This window comes from Rutidosis leptorrhynchoides, chromosome 11 (genome assembly GCF_046630445.1).
Source record: "Rutidosis leptorrhynchoides isolate AG116_Rl617_1_P2 chromosome 11, CSIRO_AGI_Rlap_v1, whole genome shotgun sequence".
Taxonomy (NCBI): domain Eukaryota; kingdom Viridiplantae; phylum Streptophyta; class Magnoliopsida; order Asterales; family Asteraceae; genus Rutidosis; species Rutidosis leptorrhynchoides.
Window position 1 is genome coordinate 16,299,021 of NC_092343.1, and position 8,988 is coordinate 16,308,008.

An 8,988-nucleotide genomic window follows, 5' to 3' on the forward strand; every position below is an offset into this window, starting at 1 on the left:
TAGCATTGAGCCAATATTACTCGTTCTTACTAGGTTTCACATACCATTTTATACAAAAACACATTCACATTTAAACCGCTTCAACCAAACAATTTCATCTAGACCGGTTCATTCAGAAAATTTAGAAAAAATAAGAGTATTTTGACAGAAAAATTCATGAAAATTATATTTATTTCACACACTAAAATGAGTAGTTTTACACGAGATTTAATATTTGGGAAAGTAAAATTAAAACTGAAAAAAATATTCTTGTTGAAAGATTGAATCAATTCGAGAAATCAGTGAAATATTTATAGAAATAATACATGAAATAATTCGTGAAACCATTCTGACGTCCATTTAAATATTAGCATTGAGCCAATTTTACTCGTTCTTACTAGGTTTCACATACCATTTTATACAAAAACACATTCACATTTAAACCGCTTCAACCAAACAATTTCATCTAGACCGGTTCATTCAGAAAATTTAGAAAAAAATAAGAGTATTTTGACAGAAAATTCATGAAAAGTCTATTTATTTCACACACTAAAATGAGTAGTTTTACGCGAGATTTAATATCTGGGAAAGTAAAATTAAAACTGTAAAAAAATATTCTTGTTGAAAGCATTGAATCAATTCGAGAAACTAGTGAAATAATTATAGAAATAATACATGAAATAATTCGTGAAACCATTCTGACGTCCATTTAAATATTAGCATTGAGCCAATATTACTCGTTCTTACTAGGTTTCACATACCATTTTATACAAAAACACATTCACATTTAAACCGCTTCAACCAAACAATTTCATCTAGACCGGTTCATTCAGAAAATTTAGAAAAAATAAGAGTATTTTGATAGAAAAATTCATGAAAATTCTATTTATTTCACACACTAAAATGAGTAGTTTTACACGAGATTTAATATCTGAGAAAGTAAAATTAAAACTGAAAAAAATATTCTTGTTGAAAGAATTGAATCAATTCGAGAAACCAATGAAATAATTATAGAAATAATACATGAAATAATTCGTGAAACCATTCTGACGTCCATTTAAATATTAGCATTGAGCCAATTTTACTCGTTCTTACTAGGTTTCACATACCATTTTATACAAAAACACATTCACAGTCACACCGCTTCAACCAAACAATTTCAACTAGACCGGTTCATTCAGAAAATTTAGAAAAAATAAGAGTATTTTGACATAAAAATTCATGAAAAGTCTATTTATTTCACACACTAAAATGAGTAGTTTTACGTGAGATTTAATATCTCAGAAAAGAAAATTAAAACTGTAAAAAAATATTCTTGTTGAAAGCATTGAATCAATCCGAGAAACCAGTGAAATAATTATAGAAATAATACATGAAATAATTCGTGACAGCATTCTGATGTCCATTTAAATATTAGTATTGAACCAATATTACTCGTTCTTACTAGGTTTCACATAAAATTTTATACAAAAACACATTCACATTTAAACCGCTTCAACCAAACAATTTCATCTAGACCGGTTTATTCAGAAAATTTAGAAAAAATAAGAGTATTTTGACAGAAAAATTCATGAAAAGTCTATTTATTTCACACACTAAATTGAGTAGTTTTACGTGAGATTTAATATCTGGGAAAGTAAAATTAAAATCGTAAAAAAATATTCTTGTTGAAAGCATTGAATCAATTTGAGAAACCAGTGAAATAATCAAAGACTGCATTCATTTTTAAAACAAACCATAACCTTTATTTCATAAATAAAGGTTTAAAAAGCTTTACGTAGATTATTAAATAATGATAATCTAAAATATCCTGTTTACACACGACCATTACATAATGGTTTACAATACAAATATGTTACATCGAAATCAGTTTCTTGAATGCAGTTTTTACACAATATCATACAAACATGGACTCCAAATCTTGTCCTTATTTTAGTGTGCAAGAGCGGAAGCTCTTAGTATTCACCTGAGAATAAACATGCTTTAAACGTCAACAAAAATGTTGGTGAGTTATAGGTTTAACCTATATATATCAAATCGTAACAATAGACCACAAGATTTCATATTTCAATAAACATCCCATACATAGAGATAAAAATCATTCATATGGTGAACACCTGGTAACCGACATTAACAACATCCATATATAAGAATATCCCCATCATTCCGGGACACCCTTCGGATATGATATAAATTTTGAAGTACTAAAGCATCCGGTACTTTGGATGGGGTTTGTTAGGCCCAATAGATCTATCTTTAGGATTCGCGTCAATTAGGGTGTCTGTTCCCTAATTCTTAGATTACCAGACTTAATAAAAAGGGGCATATTCGATTTCGATAATTCAACCATAGAATGTAGTTTCACGTACTTGTGTCTATTTTGTAAATCATTTATAAAACCTGCATGTATTCTCATCCCAAAAATATTAGATTTTAAAAGTGGGACTATAACTCACTTTCACAGATTTTTACTTCGTCGGGAAGTAAGACTTGGCCACTGGTTGATTCACAAACCTATAACAATATATACATATATATCAAAGTATGTTCAAAATATATTTACAACACTTTTAATATATTTTGATGTTTTAAGTTTATTAAGTCAGCTGTCCTCGTTAGTAACCTACAACTAATTGTCCACAGTTAGATGTACAGAAATAAATCGATAAATATTATCTTGAATCAATCCACGACCCAGTGTATACGTATCTCAGTATTGATCACAACTCAAACTATATATATTTTGGAATCAACCTCAACCCTGTATAGCTAACTCCAACATTCACATATAGAGTGTCTATGGTTGTTCCGAAATATATATAGATGTGTCGACATGATAGGTCGAAACATTGTATACGTGTGTATGGTATCTCATGATTACATAATATACAATACAAGTTGATTAAGTTATGGTTGGAATAGATTTGTTACCAATTTTCACGTAGCTAAAATGAGAAAAATTATCCAATCTTGTTTTACCCATAACTTCTTCATTTTAAATCCGTTTTGAGTGAATCAAATTGCTATGGTTTTATATTGAACTCTATTTTATGAATCTAAACAGAAAAGTATAGGTTTATAGTCGGAAAAATAAGTTACAAGTCATTTTTATAAAGGTAGTCATTTTAGTCGAAAGAACGACGTCTAGATGACCATTTTAGAAAACATACTTCCACTTTGAGTTTAACCATAATTTTTGGATATAGTTTCATGTTCATAATAAAAATCATTTTCCCAGAATAACAACTTTTAAATCAAAGTTTATCATAGTTTTTAATTAACTAACCCAAAACAGCCCGTAGTGTTACTACGACGGCGTAAATCCGATTTTACGGTGTTTTTCATATTTCCAGGTTTTAAATCATTAAGTTAGCATATCATATAGATATAGAACATGTGTTTAGTTGATTTTAAAAGTCAAGTTAGAAGGATTAACTTTTATTTGCGAACAAGTTTAGAATTAACTAAACTATGTTCTAGTGATTACAAGTTTAAACCTTCGAATAAGATAGCTTTATATGTATGAATCGAATGATGTTATGAACATCATTACTACCTCAAGTTCCTTGGATAAACCTACTGGAAATGAGAAAAATAGATCTAGCTTCAAAGGATCCTTGGATGGCTTGAAAGTTCTTGAAGCAGAATCATGACACGAAAACAATTTCAAGTTAGATTTCCACTCGAAATAAGATTGTTACAGTTATAGAAATTGAATTAAAGTTTGAATATAATTATTACCTTGTATTAGAAAGATAACCTACTGTAAGTAACAAAGGTTTCTTGATCTTGGAGGATTACTTGGAATGGATTTAGAAAACTTGGAAGTAAACTTGCAATCATGGAAGTATTCTTGATTTTATGAAACTAGAACTTTTGGAATTTATGAAGAACACTTAGAACTTGAAGATAGAACTTGAGAGAGATCAATTAGATGAAGAAAATTGAAGAATGAAAGTGTTTGTAGGTGTTTTTGGTCGTTGGTGTATGGATTAGATATAAAGGATATGTAATTTTGTTTTCATGTAAATAAGTCATGAATGATTACTCATATTTTTGTAATTTTATGAGATATTTCATGCTAGTTGCCAAATGATGGTTGCCACATGTGTTAGGTGACTCACATGGGCTGCTAAGAGCTGATCATTGGAGTGTATATACCAATAGTACATACATCTAAAAGCTGTGTATTGTACGAGTACGAATACGGGTGCATACGAGTAGAATTGTTGATGAAACTGAACGAGGATGTAATTGTAAGCATTTTTGTTAAGTAGAAGTATTTTGATAAGTCTCTCGAAGTCTTTCAAAAGTGTATGAATACATATTAAAACACTACATGTATATACATTTTAACTGAGTCGTTAAGTCATCGTTAGTCGTTACATGTAAATGTTGTTTTGAAACCTTTAGGTTAACGATCTTGTTGAATGTTGTTAACCCATTGTTTATTATAACAAATGAGATGTTAAATTGTTATATTATCATGATATTATGATATATAATATATCTTTGTATGATATATATACAGTTAAATGTCGTTACAACGATAATCATTACATATATGTCTCGTTTCGAAATCATTAAGTTAGTAGTCTTATTTTTACATATGTATTTCATTGTTAATACACTTAATAATATATTTACTTATCATTTAACATAATTAACCAAGTGTATCAATATCTTAATATGATTCATATGTACCTAGTAAGACGTTGTTATAACGATAATCGTTATATATATCGTTTTCGAGTTTCTTAAATTAATAGTCTCATTTTTATGTATATATCTCATTGTTAAAATACCTAATGAGATACATACTTATAATAAAATCATGTTAACTATATATATAACCATATATATGTCATCATATAGTTTTTACAAGTTTTAACGTTCGTGAATCACCGGTCAACTTGGGTGGTCAATTGTCTATTTGAAACCTATTTCAATTAATCAAGTCTTAACAAGTTTGATTGCTTAACATGTTGGAAACACTTAATCATGTAAATAACAATTTCATTTAATATATATATAAACATGGAAAAGTTCGGGTCACTACAGTACCTACCCGTTAAATAAATTTCGTCCCGAAATTTTAAACAGTTGGAGGTGTTGATGAAAGGATCCGAAACTAATCATCCGGACGTTGTCCATATTGATTACAAACGAATTACAATAGGTGATAACATTGCGAGGTACTTGCCCTCTATATGATACATCTTACAAACGTTGCATTTATTCTTAAAAGGCAATCTATAGTTACATCCATAATTGACATATTCGCCTGACATTTCATAATATTCAAATGACCTAAACCGCCATTTACTTAATAATAGTCTCTATGAACTTCAATGACTCGAATGCAACGCCTTATGATATAAGTCCTTAATGGCCTCAAGTAGTATCCTTAGTACGAGATAATGCACAGCGGAAGACTTAATTCATACCTGAGAATAACATGCTTTAAAATGTCAACATAAAGTTGGTGAGATATAGGTTTAATGTCGACAGCGATATAAATATAGACCACAAGATTTCATATATAAACATTTTAATAAAAATATTCTAAGTGGTTGAGCACTTGGTAACCATACTTAACAATTAATCACGTCGCATATTCCCTTTAATATGAAATCTTACTACACTGTACCAAGTGTAGTCACGAAACAAAGTACTGTGCAACCGTTGAATACTGGTCATCCAGTCCGGTTGGGGTTGTCAGGCCCGATAGATCTATCAACAGGATTCGCGTTTACAATACCGCTGTAAATATTAGTTACCAAGCTACAGGGAAGTATGCCAGTGGTACAACTCAACGTAGAATATATTTTTCAGTTACTTGTGTCCATAACGTAAAACATAAAATACATGTATTCTCATCCCGAAATATTTAGAGTTTAAAAATGGGACTATATACTCACTTTCGTCTTGAAGATATATATAATTTGACTTGGTCTCCGGTTGATATCACGAACCTATCCATATATAATATATCAATACCTTTTCTTTTTAAACAAACGTCACATATATATACTTGTTATACTTTTAATACTTTGAATAATTCCTTAGTCCGTAGTTAGCAGCTCGTTGTTAGTAATTCAATTTTAATGGTTCATTTTTAGATGTTTAATATACCCGCAATGAAATAAATAAAACCCCCAACGAAATAAATAAAACCCCATCGTATATGTATTGGTCAAGATTAATCTTGACCCACGGTACCGGTGTTGTCAAATGACGTGTTGCGTACATAAAGTACCGGTGTTGTCAAATGACATGTTGCGTACAAACATGGGATCTTATGATTAATCTTCTCGTGTTGTTTACGGGTGATCCTGAACCATATAAAATTGAATTATAAGTACATATATATAAAATATCATGTTATCTTAGAAATATGTGATTTATTTAATTTTTCCCAATTAATCCCGAAGTTAAACAAGTCTAGGATAACCAATTTTGTTTCGGTCATAGTTTCTTCGTTACAAATCCGTTTTCGTTGATTCAACTTGCCATCTCCTTGGATCGAGTCCCTCTTTAAGACTATGAACTGAAAATACCTTGGTTTGTATTCAAAATCACACGGCATAGGTGAAACTTTAGTGAAACTTATGAAGTTAAACATTTTTGTTACAAAAAAATAACACTTAATGACCATTTTTCTAAAAATACTTATACTTTGAATTAAATCATGAAATTTTTATGTGTTAACATATTTATAGTAAAAATCATTTTTCCAGAACATAAACCTCCAATTCAAAGTTTAAGATAGTTTTTAATTATCCAACCCAAAACAGTCCCCGGTTACACTCCGACGTCGTAAAAACAGTTTTTAAGATATTCTTTGAAAAACCAAGTTATACCTTGTTACGTTAGCATATATTTAAGTTATATTACAGGTCTTGAAGTATTTTAAAAGTTAAGTTAGAAGGATCTATTTAGTTTGCAAACAAGTTTGAAAACTTTCAAACTATGTTCTTGTTGTTAAAATTGTATACCACAAAATATGATAGCTATATATATATGAATCGAATAAGGTTATGAACATAGATACTACCTCAAGTTCCTTGGACAAGGTTGCTGTAAAAGAGGAGTAAAAAGCTAGAACCAAAAGGGTGATGGAATTGGATGAAAGATTGGAAGTAAGTTTGTGTTCTTGGAAGGATTTCTTGAAGTGTTTTTGTATGGTTTTCTTATGGTGTTTAAGTAAGGTTTTTGAAGCTAAATGATGGAGAAAATGCTTGGAGATGATCAAGTATGAAGTTAAGAGTATTTTGAGAGAGAAATGGAAGTGTAAGTATGAGAAAATGGGGTGAAGAAATGGTGTGCATGCATAAAAACGTTTTTAGGTTATAAAGGAAAAAAAAGATACCTAACTTTGTTTTCTTGCTAAATAATTCATGCTACTTGACAAATGGTTAGTTCCACATGTTTCTTAATCATTTAAGGCTGCTAAGGAGCAGATTTTTATTGGTATATACCAATAGTAAATACATCTAGAAGCTGCGTATGATACGGGTACATATACCCTAGGTATACGTATAGAAATCTTTGAGAAAACGGAACGAGGATTCAAATATAGCTATCTTTTGTAAATATACTTATATTGTTTTATGTATTTAAGTTTTTAAAAGTGATTAAATACATTACTTATACGATATATGTATAAACATTATAGGTCATAAGTATTTAAGTCAAATAACGTTACGTATGGTTATCGTTTTGAAAACTTAAGTTAGTAGTTTCAAAATATACTTATAACTTATTGTTATTAATACAAAATGAGATATTAAAACATTCTTAGATCATGTTAAATATGTATATATACATATATATACACAAACGTATAATTATCATATATTGTATAGTTCGTGATATCATCGGTCAAACTAGACGGTCAAACGTTGTGTAAAACTCTTTTCGAAAACATAAGTCTCAACAATTTGGATTGCTTATCATGTTGGTAAGGTTTAATTTATGTAAATATTAATCTTATAAGTATAGAACGATCGAAAAAGTGCGGGTCAACTTTAGGGTTTTTGCTTATCGTGTCGGAACCATATAGAGATTAGAGTTTAAATTTGGTCGGAAATTTCCGGGTCGTTACAGTACCCACCCGTTAAAGAAATTTCGTCCTCGAAATTTGGTAAAGGTTGTCATAAATAACAATAGGAATGTTTTCATGACGAATATGAGGTAATAATGAAATTTTATCATTATTGAAAGATTTAGATAAAACGATTCGGTTATGTGAGACGCACGAGCGAAGCTATCACAAAAGAGTGAAATGAGTAAATATAGAATTGTTGTAATCGATGACGTGATTATGATCGATTTCCGGGATTTAAGGGTTTTAAAGAAAATCTTATGTAATAAGATTTAGTTTTGCGGCGATCAGGATCTTCTTTGATTTAACACGGCAATCTGTTTTGATTTCTTTGTCGAATATTTCACTATAAATTTACCTCCTTCCCTTTCTTTCTTCCCACATCTTCTATTCTTTCTCTTTAGTTCCTACTTTAAGACATTCGCTAATATGCTCCATCCCATTCTAATCCTTGTTATATTTCTAACTTTCATATCTTTCATTCTTCTTTTTCATCTATCACCAGAAGAATATATTCTCTTTTATCCTTTCCTTGGAATTATAATGTTTTTAATTCTCCCGTGCCTTTACGTTGCAATACGTATTGATATGCACGGTTTGTAGTTTCGGGGTTGTTGTTAGGTTTTATACCTTCCCTTATATTTCGATGTTCCTACTCCCGTCCCTTAAAATCATTGTCATCCACAGTTAATGCTCTCTCTTATTTGCTGTGGTTTATGTTCCTATTTCTATTCTGAGGTTTTGTCCCTTCGTTTCTTCTTCCCGTCCTCGAGCCAAGCGAACAATGGTCCGAAATTCGTAGGTAGGAAATTTGGAATGAACCTAGCTATTGGTTTTAGAATGAAATTGTAATGGCACGATCTTGATTCGTTAAATTACTCGAATATTCCGGAAAAATAGAA